Source organism: Rissa tridactyla, chromosome 2, assembly GCF_028500815.1.
Source record: "Rissa tridactyla isolate bRisTri1 chromosome 2, bRisTri1.patW.cur.20221130, whole genome shotgun sequence".
NCBI classification, from domain to species: Eukaryota; Metazoa; Chordata; class Aves; order Charadriiformes; family Laridae; genus Rissa; species Rissa tridactyla.
In genome coordinates, this window is record NC_071467.1 from 135,960,181 (window position 1) to 135,977,020 (window position 16,840).

General features: G+C 37.7%; 1 long non-coding RNA gene across 2 annotated transcripts in view; it reads right to left on the minus strand.

Annotated features, from left to right (window-relative positions):
• The window catches only part of LOC128905427 (uncharacterized), a 49,397-nt gene that overhangs the window by 31,733 nt on the left and 824 nt on the right, over positions 1–16,840 (minus strand). For both annotated transcript variants that reach the window (XR_008464870.1, XR_008464869.1), the window contains exon 2: positions 15,103–15,173. This is a non-coding gene — a long non-coding RNA (uncharacterized LOC128905427). The remainder of the gene's footprint in view (positions 1–15,102; positions 15,174–16,840) is intronic.

The following is a 16,840-nucleotide window of genomic DNA, read 5'->3' on the forward strand; positions in this document are numbered from 1 at the left end:
AGATTTCTTTCAAACAAATATAAATCCTGGTATACGAAGCCTGGCTACAGTTTCAGTGGCTTCTTTTGCTTTAACTAATCAATGAGGGCTGTGCTAAAATAAATTTGGTTTTAGCAAAACTCAGTCTATCCAAGAAACGGTTTTCTGTTTGTTTGTTTTTAGATCAGCTTAATTAAATGAATTGGCGTTTACACTTGGTACAGAAAAGCTATAGCTTTTATGTTTTATGAAAATATAGGTCTTAAGGTTATGAAAATAATATTAAAAATATGATTTATGATCAAAGTTTTATGAATGTGTCTATATCCAGCTGTTGAAAAATGCTGAAAACTTTTCCAGCCAAGGCTTTATGGATACCTTCATTCCATGGCTGCTTTTTTTGTCCATACATTTTTCCAAGATGCAGTATAATTCCACATTTTAGCCAAAGACTCCAGTCTCATGCTATATAGACTGTCAGTTGATTCTTTGTCTTCCTGCTTTTCTGCAGCATGCCAACACTACTTCGTGCTCTCCAGCTTTCTTTTGGAGAGCAATTTAATTGTATTTGAATGCCTGGTCCCTGGACTGTTCTGTGGAGCCAGGTAGCTGATGATCAGGAAGCCAGCCTTTGGAGTCCAAGATTGCAGCTGGAAGCTGCTGGAACAGACTAACCAAATAGGAGCTGTTGAAAAATAGAGCAGCAGCAGCAGAGGCTGATAAAGATGAGCTGTAAAAGACTGTCTTCAAATTCTCCTTCCTGTGGAGGGCACTCCTGTAAGTGCCAACCCTGGCTATCTGGAAAATCTCACGAGACCCCAGATCTACAGGGATTATTATATCTTTTTTATTAAAAATAAAAATATAGGGGCTTGTGGGGTCTGAGTGCTTCCACGTACGTGGAGTCTTTGTAGTTTTCCTTCTGCTCCCACTGAAATCAGCTGGAAATCACAGTTGGTCTGGGTGGAAACAGAATCTACACAAAGTTCAACTGGCTTTTCAGCTGAAAGCTCACAAGGATTTTATCACTGGTCAAAGATTCCTTCCTGTCTTATGTAGAACTTTCTATTAACCGTATAAGCTATATTTTTCCTCACTATCAAATGCTCACAGATATATTAGAACTTCCATACCTAATCAGACCAGTGGTCTATCTAGGCTAATATCCTAGGCTCCAGATGCCTCAGAGGAAGGTGCAAGAAAATTCATAATATCATCTCCCAGGAAAATATCTTCCTCATCTTTGGCAGTTTTTGGCTAGCTATTGCCCTGAGCATGACTGTTTATATTCCTTATACACTGTTATCCTATCTTAGTGTCATCTATCATGTATATTCTATTGTTTGAACTATTCTCTACAGGTTTCGGCATAAAGGTCACAATAGGACAGAGGTCATAAGTCACAGTAGATCAAAAGCCATAGCGTGTCAAATGCTGTAATATAATTCATGGTCATGTATACAGCACATATATAAAGTGATAGCTCATGCTAAGGCATTGCCTCACATTGCTCTTACAGCTACAGCTCCCCTAAGAGCGTTATAATATGCTATTGACTTTCTTGTGGATTCATCGTGCTGTGAATTATTTCTGGCCAGTGGAATGCATGGAGTTACCTTTTGGGTATTACTTAAGCAGGCGTCTTGTGATTTTGCCAGAGATCTTTTTTGCAGGAGTCAAGGTGTGTATTGTTTCCCTAGATTATTTTTTTTTTAAAGGAAAAAAAAAAAAAAGAAAGGGAAAGAAACTGAAGATTTACACTTTGGCTTAAAGATATATTGGGTATATGAAAACAGCTCTTTTTTTTTCTGTCCCATAAAAGAACTGATCCCATGGTCTCAGCAGGGATATGTATGTGAAGCCATATTCAATAAACCTTAGGTGCCACAAATTTTCTCTATTTCCTCTTAGACCAAAGAATAGACAACTGCCACATATCTTTTTGTCCCCAACATTCAATCTTTTTAATTTCCTACATGCAGTTACTCACTTTTTTCCCCCCTCCCTCTTTGTTCTGTTCCTCTTGGAACAAAAAAGAGATAAGGAATAAAACAAAAAGCACTGTAAATGATCCTCTTCCTAAGGACGCTTTACTCCTCCTAACTGTTTGACTTTTCACCCCTTGGGTGCTTAGTGGAAAAGCCATTACTTGCTTGCCGAGGAAAAAGCATTTAATGAATCACAAAATCATTCAATTATTCTTAAAAACACTTCACATCACACATCTTTTTCCAAGTAAAGTGTGCATTTTTCACATTTAAATGGTGCATAACTGCCTCATACAATGTGTCCCTAGAGTTAGAGACATTTTAACAGAAGGGTTCCAGGAGTATACAGAGCATTTTGATATATATTAGCATTAAAGACCTTGCATTAGAGATGCAGAATTTCCTCTTCTCTCTTCACTGTCTTTCAACAATATTTATGCAAAGTTGCTTTTCTGCTGTTGTGAAACGTCTAGCTTTGTACTGAGCTGAGACCTGCACGCTTTGCTTCCTTCGGCATGCTGCAGTACCACACGATAAAAGTGAAGTATATAGTAAAGCTATTAGCTAATACGAGGCAGCAAAGGGTTTAGAACGTTTTGGAAATAAAACGAAAATTTATTTAGGAAGGGGAGTAAGAGACTTCCTCAGAAAAAGACATTATTTTCAATCGTTATTGAGCCTGATGCTGATCTCTCATCACTTTTTCTCTGCTTTTATAAGAGAAGTGCTTTCTGCAGACTGCAGTAGCTGCCATTTCCTACACAACTTTTTTTGTTTTTTTTTTTCCCTCTGAGGTTTTTTTCTTAATGGACTTATGCTGTAAAATGTTATTTTCTGTATTTTATGAAAACGTATGTGCTTTACCCAGCAGAATCAGGTGGCCGACTTGGTTTGTAAAACCAACTTGAAGGCTACGCTTTTGCCAGGGCAAATGGGAATCCGTCTATTTATTTGAATGCCAGTATATGAACTGTACCAGCTAAGGAGCTGGCCTTGAATTTGTAAACTTTCCTGCACTTTTATATCCCTGTAATTTAAACAACTAATTTTTTCCATGGCAATGATTTTTTAAAAAAAAAAATTTAATAGGAAAGAGTGGTATTTATACAACAGCTTTAGGCTAACTTAGATATCTAACTTAGGCACAGTTTTAAGAACTAAACCTAGGTGTTTGTAGTTCCCTGCGTAGCTGGCAGAGGGACAGAGGTGCCGGGGGGGCTGGGGAGGAGGGGGCAGCTGCAATTCAAAGCACCTAAATCAGATGCCTGAAGTAGACAGTGTGAATAACCCTCTAGATGACTGGAATTATTGGACCACATTAGAGAGAGAGGAAAAAAGTGAGGCTGGCATATGGTGAGTGTCCTACATATGGTATGTTGTTTATATGTGTTTTTTCCGTTAGCATTTCTCTTCCCTTTGTTGCTCCACCTCCTCCTGCAGCCTCTCCTAACGAGAATGTTAATTCAGAAACTTCTGCGGTTGAAGGAAGGTTTTTGGACCTACGCTATTCTCAAGAGCACAAAAATCAGGCGAAATGGGTTGGCTCGCTCTCCTGTACTCTTGTCTCACTTACACAGTGCTCTGTGTGTTTGTCTGTAATTTTCTATTTCCTTTTATTTCTCTGGAGCCGATAAGGTGTGTGTGTGGGGGGGTTGAAATCACTTTGCCATAAAATATTTCCCCCCTCCAGACAGTGCTTTATATTCACTCAAATATCAATATATTTTGCAATAATTAGAAATGATAGGTGTCACTATGATAGACACGTGCTCTTCATACTGTATTAATTCCTTCGGTCCAGTCAAATCCTGATCTTATCCAATGTAGCTTCAGGGGGAAGCTTCCTTGTGCTGCAAAAAACAGGCTCCACCTGGTTCCGATTAACTTGCCACTGGTTGGATCGGCCCAGTGATGGCGTAAGAAAATACGGAGCAGAGAAGCCTGCAATTGAAGTTGTAGATTCATGGCCTATAAAACTAAAAGGCTATTATGGTCATCTATTCAGTCTACCCCTCTGTGTAAGGGGCACCAGAACTTTTCTGAATTACTCTTTTTTTTTGTGTGTGTGCGTGTGATTTTAATGGAGAAAAGCATTCGATCTTGATTTAAACCTTCCAGTGTGTTTCTCCAACTACATCTTCTTACCACTGGCTTCTGTTATACCTTTGTCACCGGACTGGAAACTCTAGTGTTATCAAATTTCTGTTTCTCACATAGTTATTTATAAGCTGTGATCAAGTAGCCTTTTAAACGTCTCTGTGATAACCTAAATAGATTGAGCTCCTTGAGTCTTTCATTACAAGGAATGTTTTCCAATCCTTTCATCATTCTCATTGCTTTCCTCTGAACCTTTTCCAATTTTTCAGCAATCTCTCTTGAATTGTGGACACTATTTCCAGAACTGGTTGCATCCGTGCCAAGGACAGAGGTAACACGACCATATTGTATATTTCTCTGGTGATGTGCCCATGGGTTGTATCAGATTCATGTCTACCCTCTTGTACTCACAGCTCTTCCCAGCTGATTTATCTGCTCTACAGGCTTTTTCAGACTGACTTCAGTCTGCGGGCAGGGTCCCTACCTTGTAGCAATGACATCCAGTCTTTGTTATTAGAGCAATGTCTTATGTTTGTTCGGACTGAAATTTGCAGTTTGTTTAACTGTGGCCAGTTTCCTGAGCAATCTGGGTTCCACAGTGACTTGGCTGGCTCTTTATTTACTAATCTTCCAATCGTTTCAAGTGCAAACTTTCTAAATATGTTTTCTTATCATTGATAAAAGAGTCACAGATAGAAAAAAAATATCATAGGGCCATGCGTTTGTGGGTCACCGTTAAAATAAACACCATGGATTATTTTTCCCCGTTTACTACATGCTTGGGACTGAGATTTGACTCTATTTAATAGGTACAATATTGATTTTAATAAATTTTTTCTTCATCAAAATATTATGATTAACAACTAAAAGACTTTCTAATATTCCTCTGCATATTTAATACTACTAAAATTACCTTTATCCTACCAAATATATACTCTTATTAAACAATATCTAGTTAGCTTTGGCAAGATAACTTTCCATAAACTTCTGTTCTCACTGCTTTGATTAAAATGAACTAATATTCCTAGAAGCCATTCCTAATTGTGCTTGAGATCAGTGTGAGGTTGAAATGCCTATAGACATTTAGGTCATCACATTTATTCTTTTTAACTATTCACAAAAATTTTTGCATAGTTCTCTTGAACCTCCCTAGTTCTCCAAGACGTACTAAAAATCCTCACTAACCGTGCAGACAACTTCTCTGCCAAATCTATTAAAATACCTTCATGCAAATTATTCAGGTCTACTGATTTTAAAAATGTCTAGTTTTATTAGCTGCTATTTAACGTTCTCCTGCGCTACTACTGAAATAGAGCTTCATCGTAATCATCTGATATGAATACATCATTTGACTTTTTCCCAAAATGCAGAGTAAAAGTATTTGAGAATGCCTTTTTTTTAAATGTTATTACAAAAAAATCCTAGTAATTTCCATTTAATAATGGAGCAAGGCAATTGTCAGGATTTTTTGTTCATAATATAATTTCAAAATATCTTCATATTGTCCTTATCTCTGTTTCCTCTTTGTGACCTTCGGCTTTCTTTATCAATGTCCTATAATTACCAGCTTCTAATTTACATTATTTTTCCCCTACATTTTCCCCTGCTCCTCCCTTCTGTTTTGTTTTTTTTTAGTAGCTGCCTTCACATACGAAATCATTTTATTATTTTCAGCAAATGTGTAGGAGGTTTTTCCTTGATTGAGGCTTTTTTGAGATGTCCTTTACAGTGCTTTTTAGCAGATTGAAGTTGACAGTCAATTTTTTCCTTTAATTCTTTCTCCAAATTACTGATTCCCACTCACCGTCAACTTTATAGAAGCTGGCTGGCTTATATTACCAAATATAAATATTGGATTTTAATTCATTTGTTCATAACGAATATAATCAAGTTGCAGCTATGTACATATAAGCAATTAATTTTTAATTCTCTGATTCCTCTGTCATACTGAAGTCTAGTAGAGAATTCCTCTCTTGGATCCAGTTAGGAAAATTGTCATTTTTTATTTGTTTAATGTAGCTGACAGTTTATTACGGACACTCTACGGTTTCCAGCTCCTGTTAATATTATTCCATACCCTGTAAGCATTTTTTCCATGTTAAGATATTTCATGACCTGTATGGAAGAAATATAGACTTTTAAAATTATTATTTAAATGTGACAGCAATGAGAATCTTGCAAACGAGGCATAAAAAGTGAGATATAAAATGTCAGTCTGATATAACTACAATTTGAATTATTGCTTCATAATAGAGTATGGTTTTAAAAATATTGACACAGTTACTGAGAGGTGTGAAAGATTTAAAGCACAGAAGCCGTTTGGGTTTTTTTGGTAGGAGTAAAGTGTGAACCTGGATTCACTGTTCTTTCATGGCCTCTGTTTATTTACAGTATCATATGCAGATTGCTCACTTCAATGCTTTAAGCAGAAATACATAACAGACCGAAAACGCAGCTAGAATTAAAACAAATTATAAAATTCTGGAAATCGTGTCTGAAATTCCAGCCTCTTTGAAGTCAGTAGCACTCAAACTGTTAGACTTCCAGCAGTTTTCTTCACAAAACACTGTTCCACGTTATAATAATTTAACTTGCCACTAGCTTCATGGTAGAGTTCACTAACTGGACCATAACTCCCAATTACCTCACCTTGATCTAATCCCATTCTTTAAGAGGGTGAAACCTATTAAGAAATGGTATTAAATAAGAATGCTTTCAGGGAATGTATCTCCTGATTCTTACTACATGATTCCCTAGAAACATTTTTAAAGAGGAATACTGCATTTCTATTTGTGTTGCAAGCAAACTATTCTTAACGACAGACCTGAGCTGGGTATCTGTGGTATACGTTTCTCATTTTAGGTATAGTTGCCTTATAATGATCTGGTTTCACTTCTTTTACCCTTTATCTTTCCTATTTAGATGAAATGATCTCTCATTTGGTCCGCAGCACCTGATGCAAAAGGGCAAAGATCTCCATAGAGATCCTATTAAAATATTACTGATCATTCCACCGGTCTCCATCTAAAATTAAATAGTGATATTCTAAGTATTTTATCAGCAAGAGCACAACGTGTTACCTGTTTTAACAATTTTATGCCAGTACCTTATGAATGTATAATCCTGCTTTACATATATGACAGTTCGGAAAGGAAACACCAAACATATTTGGAGAATACAATCAGTATTAAGTGGATTAACAATAGATTTGGCTTCAATACAATAAATCCAGAGAGACTCTGCGAGCACAGGAACTAGCTACATTTTCTACACAGATGTATTTCCTACTATTTAATGTACATAAAACACATGAATTGAATTTGTTATTGGTATTCCGTACCATGAGGAGAGTCAGGAAAAAAAATCCATATAACCATGCAGGAGCATAATGATAAATATGAGAAAATGGTGCATTGTGCCAATCAGGCAAGTATTCACAGCAAAATGATTATTAGGGGATGTTCATACGAGCAGGAACACTTGTTTGGCTTGTGAGAGGCCAAGGTTGACCGGGCCCAGTGACTAATACACCCTATCACCAGTAAAAAATAGTCCTTGAGGCTCCGTATCTGGGAAACTGCACTTTCTCTGCTTGTGCTCTTTCTGATCAGACTTGTCTTTTTCTGGCAGCTTTTGCCAGCAATCAGATTCACTGGAAACATAAAAGAGAAAATGATTGCTGGAGTTGTGCTGAACAAGCGGTGCGTTATCTTTCTTCTTGCTCTGTTTGCCCATGTGCACAATGAAAGGAAGCTGGCGGAGGTCCTGGTCCAGGAAAGGAATTAGGGGCTTTATCATCAGACAATAAGTTGAGCAAATTGCAGACCACAAACTACTTCTCTTCAGAGCACCGCTGAAGGACTCATGGCTGAACTCGGTGCCTTAGAGGTACTGGGAGGAAGTACAGGGAGGTTGTAAAGATGAGTAGCCAGAAAATGAGGGATGCTCGTGCAAGGTCTGCTGTCGAGCAGTGGGCAAAGAACACCAGAAAAAAATTTAAAACTTTCTTGGTCATGTAAATTACTTTCAAAAGGTGCAATAACCCATCATACTTTTTACTCCAAAGCCTTTGGTTGTTCACGTAATAATTTTCATGTAAATATTTTCCAAAGGAGACCACATTTGATGAAAAATTATGATAATATACATGGATTACCAAGTATATATAATGCAGCTGGTAACTAAGAAGAGGACTATTTTTTTAATAGTGGTTCCATTTGATCTAAATAAATGAAAGAGGATTTTAAAAGCAAGGAGTTAAAAAACAAAAAGACTTCCACGACCAGTGAAATAAAACCTTTCTGCCCTTAGTCGTTTTTGTTATCACAGAACCCTTCCTCAGATTCCGATTCAAGGGGTACAGGGGAGAGGTTTTAATATTATATCCTGTAAAATTAAAGATCGTAAAGCAGAACATTGACATGGTGACTGAACCCCTTTGAGCTTTTGAGCTGGTCTTTGGAAACTTGGAAGGAGTCCAGATTTTTGCTAACTCTTTGTTTTCAATCCAAAATAATCTGGAAATAATACCTGTAACAGGAATGATATTAATGTATACCTATAATAAGGACAAAAACTGGTGGAAATATGTCAGCTTAGTCTCTTCTACTAGCGATATGAACTTTACCTTACACATCTCACACAAATTCTTTCAAACACCACATCGTTTGAGTGTCATTTAAAGGATTTCTTTCTTTTTCCATTATAAATTGACGCATACAGAGAAAGAGAACTGAAAAAGGTTGAACAGAAATCTAATCCACCAAAAATCTTTATGGGTGAACTGTTCCCCTAATAATCCTTCTATCGATAAACTCCTCAGTAAAATACCTAGAGAAAATTGTTTGAAATTCTTACAGACTCAGTACCTCTGAAGATGCTGCAAAGCTGGTCTACTAACACTGGTTAACTGGCTACATGAGGAACCGGGAAATCATGAGCACTGCTCAATTTTCTGGAGCGAGAGGCTTTCTTCTTTTCCCTACCCTTAGCTTGAGGATCAAATTTTCCATAGAAATTGGCATGGTGTGGTAGATTTTCCCTCTGCTATTCCATATCCCTGATACTCTCTGCGTGGGGAACTGCCACTAACGCCAGAGGGATGCTTGGCTCGGTGTGCTCTCCTGATAGCTACTTCAGAAATGCTGTTAGATTAAATAGCGAGGGACAGCAGGGTTTAAGTCGTGATCCATCAGGCGGATCTGAGAAGAGCCGTTTGCCCTGAGAGAGGATAGACTTTCGAGACATATGGTGCTATAATGGGGGGGTGGGGATTTTTCAATTCCAATCCACCCATTCCGGATGAGAGAGACTGAGCTAATACCCTCGTGTATGGTGCATTGCATCGAGCTACGGAAGTAGCGTTAGGATGGAATTTATGGACTCTCTAAATTGTTTGCCAGGAAATGTTTACTAGCTATGCACAATAAACGACTGTGAAAGCGTATTCCTGTGTTTAATACGATATGGTTATTTCCTTATATTCGGGTCATACTATTATGATACCAATAAAGGAAACTTAAAAAAAAAAAAAAAAAAGAAAAAGAAGAAAACAAACAAGCAATGTATTTTCATATTTATGGGAGTTCATTTGGGAAAGTCTGATTGACTACAAATTGTACAGGGTAAACTTACTGCGTGCACCCCTGGATACACGCCATGCCTGCCATATTAGACATTAAGTATATGACTTCCTTTTAGAGCAAAATATTCTCATCATCAAGTCAAGGTGCATTTTAAAAAAAGCCTCGTTACCACAGCCGTAGGGGGTCATACATAATGAAATTACTGTACATGTATAAGGGAAGACTACCTACCTGCCCTCCTAAATGGGTACACAACTTCACAATTTAGAAATGAAACAGGCAGTTTTGGATCACAGGCTGAAATCTTGGAATTTTGCTCTGGGATGTGACCTTTTCTTCCATACAGCTCACTATTGTACCAGGGACTACTGTACAGTTTTATAGGGTGTGTTAGATTAGATACATTCGCAAACATTTTACCCTGCTAGGAAGCGAAGTCAGAGCTTTGCCTGGTAATCTGTGCAAAGGGCTTTTTCTGCTCCTTCATTTGCTTTAACGCAAGGCTTTCTATTTTTGTGTAATGCATCTAAGAACTCACCCTATTATTAAAAGAAAGCAGGCACTAACCTAATTTGTTTTAATCGGACATTAAGGGTTTGAGCCTGGAGATATGCTCGTATTTTTGCATGGTTGAACACCCTCTTTTAGTGTATGCATATGTGTATTTATACATCCAGTATGCTATTCATGGTAGGATTTTCGAAGTTTAGTAAGCAAATCTTTGTAGCAATGCGGTTTCTCAGTTACTACTTGTATTTTCTGCAAATAACTCCAATAGACAGGCATACTTTCTCTCTTGCTTACTATTAACGTAACAAAGGAGATTAACTGATAAAAATGAATGAAAGAAAATTTAAAATTAGATGTCTCAACTTCTACAGCAGATCATTTAACGTTTTTAGTACAATAAAAATTTGAAAAGCATTAGTAAAATATTTCATCCACCAGGTTTCTTTCATACATCTTTGTTTCAAAATGCAATTTTCGGTGTTTAGGTTGTGGGGTTTTTTTCTGGAACCACGAGGAACAGTATTTATGTCTAGCTGCACTTTTTTAAATTACTGTTACAGTCTAACAATGAAGTTGATCCTGCAAGGTCGATGGGGAAAAGAAAAGACTCAGCACTTCTCAAGGTCAAGGCTGAAGACAGTTCATGTTGTAAAACATTTAAAGGATGAATTGTTTCTCTGAAACGTTTTCAGAATCTCTACCAAGCTGACCACAGTAGTAAAAGTGTATGAAGAATATATTATTTGTAATACTACTAGAGGTAAAAAACAGTAATAAGAAAGAGGCACTAGAAGTATCGTGGTGACAGCAAAACTTGTTTCTACAAATGGGAATTTGTATGTTTGGATGCACTACGAACACATGATTCGTACCACGGGACATTAGTTTTTATTCAAACTTGATTGTTTTAAATGAAAGAGCTTTAGATAAGAATTTTTTTTTATATTGTAAATATGTTTCTCGGCTTAATCCCACTGCCTACAACTAATGAGATGAAAAATCCGAAATGCTTCCAAGGCAGTTTACCTGGACAGTCTCTGGTTTATTAGTTTTAATCAGAGTTGTATTTGGTATCATGAAGGAAAAGGCACGGCTTTCAGTGTAACATAGCCAAGAAGCTGGCATGTCTTGTGCCTTTCTCTTCCATTAGAGACATGCTATGCCTCCAGATGCTGCAGTCTGGATTTAGGGGCATATATTGCTCTTGCACAAATAAGAGTTGCATATGTTATGAGTTAATTCCATTTTTTTGTGTTCTCTTGCACATGGCGTTTTGAAACAGTTAAATGGAAAATATTTTTAGTTTACCATCTTGTATTGAAATATACTTGGATTATTAAATAAAATCTAAATCCCTAAGTGATACGTTCTACAGCTCACATACACAAATGTGTAAAGTTCATGGACAAAATGCCTATGAGGGAATTGCACAAATCCAGACAGTGTCCCCACGTGTTGTAGTTTGCATTTGTGTCTCAGTCAGCTGGAAAGTATGCCAAATAATATACCTCTTCTTTGCTGTACAGCTGAGCTTCACTGACCCCACAGTGCTAGGTGCTTTCCTTTTGGAAAAGAGGGGGTAGGAATAAATGGGTTTCACACTTCTATTGTGGGCGTGTAATTCAGATTAACTGTATCAGATAGATAGGCATCAATGAAGAGACGAAGGTGGCTCCTGAGAGTGATTCAGCACGCCAAAGTCTGATATTTATATTTAGATGGTGTGAAAGTGCCTCAAAGACAGTCCCTAACTAGAACAGTTTATTGAACCCACCCTGGGACCTATCTGCATAACATGAAAGGACATGCAAGTGTGACGCCTAATAAAGCATAACAAATACAAATATCTTGGAAAGGTTCATTTCAAGAAGTAGTATAATATATTCACAGCTCATCGATAAAGCTACATTCTGGTTTTGGGAAATGAAACAAAAAAAATGAGCTTATGCAAATAAATGGGGTTTTGGAAGGTGTCAGTCACCTTAACATATGCCACTTGGACCTTTCTTCAAGATAGTTAAGAACTTGCCTATTTTTTTTTAACATCAGTATTGTCGTTGATGCCAGCAAACTTAAAATAGTTTCCCGAATCAGAATCTTTGAGACAGATACAATTGTGTCTTTTGGTGAAGTCTCTCCAAATTAAACTCTTCTGGGCATCTATTTTTTAGGGAAATCTAGCTTGCTTGCTTTTTTTTTTTTCTTTTATCATTCTTTCACAAGCCATAACATCTGCATCTAAAAATCCCAGTTTAATCAAAAGTGATTATTTCAAACAATCGTTACTTTGTATTTAATTTCTTCTACCCAGTATCTGTTGTTAGCATTATCCGATGTTAGGCTTTGAGGAGCATGATCCAGCTATACATAAGAAAAGTACATGCGATTTTTTAGCTCTTTGTTTCCTACAGCTATTATTAATTAAGGTTCCAATCCTGCAAATGCTTTTAGTCAAGCAAATTGCCATGAACGCAAACAGGACTCTGTAAAAACACAGGAGTACTCCCATGTGAAAGTGGTGAAATGAATAGAGTCTGAGCTCTTCAGGTCAGTGAATCTCTTTCTGTTCTGAATACTCGCTAGTTAGGAGTTTCTGCTCCAAGTCTAGAGCTCATCACGCTATAAATCATAAGCAAACACACCTGCAAAGTAAGTGACATAATCCTAGCAGCTATTAAAACCTGGATATTTTGCAGTTATTTATTCCTGACGTATGCATCTGTGTCTCCTTCTCACTCCAGAGCAGAGAAAATTAGAAATGACTAGGAATACACAGGGAGAAGCATTTTACTCATTAATGTGTAAAAGAGGTGATGAAGATTAGTGACTTATCACTCTCCTAACATCCCCTGATGGAGGCATAATTATGAAATATGTCCCCTGCTCCTGGTCCTGCAAGGGCCTGGTATTATCAGCCAGGGGACAATAAATATCTCAGGTAACGGTAGGGTTTTTTCCTCTAGTTTGGTCTTTGCAATGTAAGCATACTGCGTATTTACCCAGTAAACGGGTGTAAGTCACAGCGTAAAACATTTGATGCGCAAAGATTTGAATCATCTGTATTTTTTATTCTGTATCTTTGGATCATCTGTATTTTTTATACTTGAAGTGTAATCAGCAAAATGTTAACTGGGCAGCACAGTAAGAAGTAAGCGGTGTTAAAAATACAGAGTGCCGAAAATACACTTCGCCTTTCTTCCGTGCACAACCGTGTCTGTATTTTTGATGGGGGTTCTGGTAAAATGTCTTTTGAATACATATACAGATCCAAATCCACAATGCAAATTGTATCAAATAATAAAATGAATAATAGGTAATAGTACAAGCCCTTTTTTTTTCCCTGTGATTAGTAATTTTAATAGGAGAATGGACTGAGTGTAGTTGTCTAACTGTCAAGATCTGGAGAAAACAAAATGGAAAACATATTTTCAGGCATCATTGACTTGCCTGCACATGCACTTTGAATACATTTCTAAACACAAATTAAAGATACATGTTATTAAAGTATCCTACAAGGATTGTGATAACTTTTTTAGGTCAGCGTTCTTAAGTGGAGATAATACTAGAAAGAAAGAAACAATTGTTAAATTGCAATATAACATGCAGATTGGGAAACAAATACTATTGTGCAAGACAGTTCAGTTTGCAAATAAATGATCTATTTAAAACAAACACCCACCAAAGTTTTGAAGAGGACTTGTTCTGGGGCTTTAGAGTATCTAATGTGGAATGCAAGTTTCCCATAGCTTAAACTCTAAAAGCATTCCTGAAACATCATAATTCAGGTGTGAAGCCTCAAGTACATTAACCATTTCAATATTTCATCGGTTTATTTAAATTAAATAGGAAGCATAAGATGTTTTACTGGTAAGAGCGGGCTGGCAATTCAAATAACTTTTAATGATGTAATGCAAACTTGTAAATCATTTTCGGTGAGGGCCTCATAGTTCAACATAACTTTTATGTAATATACTAAATTGCTGGCATAGCTTTAAAATTTGTAATACTTGGAGATCATGAAAATTAGAACAGAATCCATATGTATATGGGAGAAGTAGTTGAAAATATGGATTCAGGCTTAAAGTTTTTATAGATACGTTGTAGTCTTTAAAGGAAAAATTGTGTCTGATAAGTGTTAAACCGTGGCACATGTAAACGCTAAAAAGAGTGAAATGGAAGTACACCACAGAAATGTAATGTTAAAGTTATGTGGTACGCTTTGTGGTGGTGTAATTTCTCACAAAAAAATGTTTTTATGGCAAAATATAGTGAAGATACTGGTATACTGTAGGGTTTTGAATGGTAAATGTGATTATCGTCATTCTTAACTAGTCAGGGATTCAGTATTTTGACAAGTCAGTCAACAAATCATTCTTTTTCTGTGCAAGGATTTTCAGTTAAGGCATTCAGGCATCCCTGAAATGATGCCTAATCCCCAGGCTTTATTATTGCTTATATCTGTAGATTTCCATTGCAGCACAGGTATCAAGAGAAACGAATTATATTGCTTCTATGGGAGTTAAACAGGCAAAATTTAGGGAAAAAAGAAAAGACTGAAAATAAAAATACATCTGTTGTGAATCTGGATTGACTCTAAGGTTAAATAATGATGCCTGCCTTCACCAAATTGCCATGGAAAAATACGAACTGATCATAATTACAGTACAATAAAACCTCGTCCTCTTGCTTTGGTAGGCTCTTGAGTACAATAAAATCTTTGGCTAAAATAAACTGAATTCATATTTGTAAGCTTTCTCTTTGACAGTAAGGAGAATATTCTTAAATGGCATAAATTGTCATCTTTTTGCTGACTTCAACAAAGTTATAACCATTTATACCACTGAAACAGTGGTCCCCAAGTATGACTATCTGTCTAATTTTACTGTAATATTGCAAATATGCAAACCACACACTAGAAAGAACTGTTCAAGAATCCTACTTACATTCTGATAAATATTCAGGAAGATGGTGCTTTCAGCCTCCAACGTAAAAAACTGAGCAGACTACAAAAGTCCTGAAGAGGAGGAATTGTACACTGGTTCATTCAGGTCAATTTTATATGATCTCTTTCCCCATAAATCGTAAGTTAAAAAAAAAAACAAAACAAAACAAAAAACACCACCAAACCCGAAAAACACAAAGCAAATGCAAATATTAGCCCATACACAAAAATATAAATGATGTTCCAAACTGCGTTGGCTCCAGATGTTTTTATGAGTTAAATGGTTTACTGTTTTCATATATTTAAAACATTCTATTTTTTCACTTGATGTTGTAAGCTTTGGGCAAACTTGCTGGCATTGATTTAAGTTATGCTTTTGTACCACATGTAGGTCAAACGCACATTCTGAAAAGATAGAATACGAAAAAGAATTCAATCATTAATATTGAGAGGTAATAACTGCTTACACTTTCTTCAGCAATTATTTCACTGAGAAGCTTTGCACTGAAGCTTTCTTTGACTGAAAAGTCACACATTTTTATAAAGGATGGTATCGTATAGCCATAGTTATTTGATAACTCTGCACAGAAACTTTTTTAATCGTTTCAGTAAGCGTTTGAAGTTGTTTATTTGCCTCCACATTAGTTGCCTATATTTGCGTTCTGCTTATATTGTTTAAAATGAGAGCAAAAAGCTCTATAGAGATTTGTGTTTTCAGTTCTTGTGGGCTTAAAATCTCATATTAAAGAAGTAATAAGAACATTTGATCTAGGACTTGTGTACTTATTAGGGGACTCAGGAGTCCAAGGAAGCACAGTCCCGAATATTCAGATTTGATTATGAAGCTAATGGCAAACACTTTGCCGTGCCATTACGACTTTGCTATTGCGTTCCTCCTTTTTTTCTTCTTCTTCACCTTTTGGAGCCTCTCCTACCTCTCCCTAAAAAAAGCACTATTTGGCTCCGTCTCTTATTTCTCTTGGAAACCTAATCTTTCTCCCTCCCCCTCGCACCCTCTCACTTTCTTCATTGTGCTTCACTTATTTCACTTTTTTTTTTTTTTTTAATCCTGTGCTAGAAATCCTGTGCGGCCATCCCATCCCCTAGAATTTTTTTTTTTAAAAAAAAGGCTTTTTTTTTTTTTTTTTTTTTTACACTGGCTTGGGTTTGGGGACTTCCCCGGCCCCTTCGCAGCTGTGGCGGTGTCAGGGCTTCGGCGGCGGCGACCCTTGCAGGAGGGGTCCTGGCATTCCTGCCCCCCCCTCCACGTCCCCCGGCCCCGGTCCCCGTCCCGGCCCCCCCTGACGGCGCCTGACCCCCGCGGCCGGGGCGGGCGGACTGACAGCAGCAGGTTGGAGAGCCGCGGAAGGGTGCGGAGCGGTGCGGAGAGGGGAAGCGGCCGCCGGCGGGGCGGGGGGGGGGCCGCCCCGCCGCTCCCCGGGTTCCCACCTGGGGCCGCCCGCCCCCGGCCCGAGGGCTGCGGGGGCGGGCGGCGGGGAGACGGGCCGGGGCCGGCGGGGCCGGTGCGGGAGCCACGCAGCCCGCCACCGGTGACTCTCTGGCTTGGTGGCACCGCCTGGTTTCTGAGGGACACCGACACCCCTGCGCTCGCAGCCCAGCAAACCCAAGAGGGGTTCAGCCACTGAGTTTTTCTTTGTACTCCTCTCTTTTAATATTAGAGCACATATTGAAACGATAAACACAATGAAAAGCACAAAATATTTCATCAGTGTTGTAAC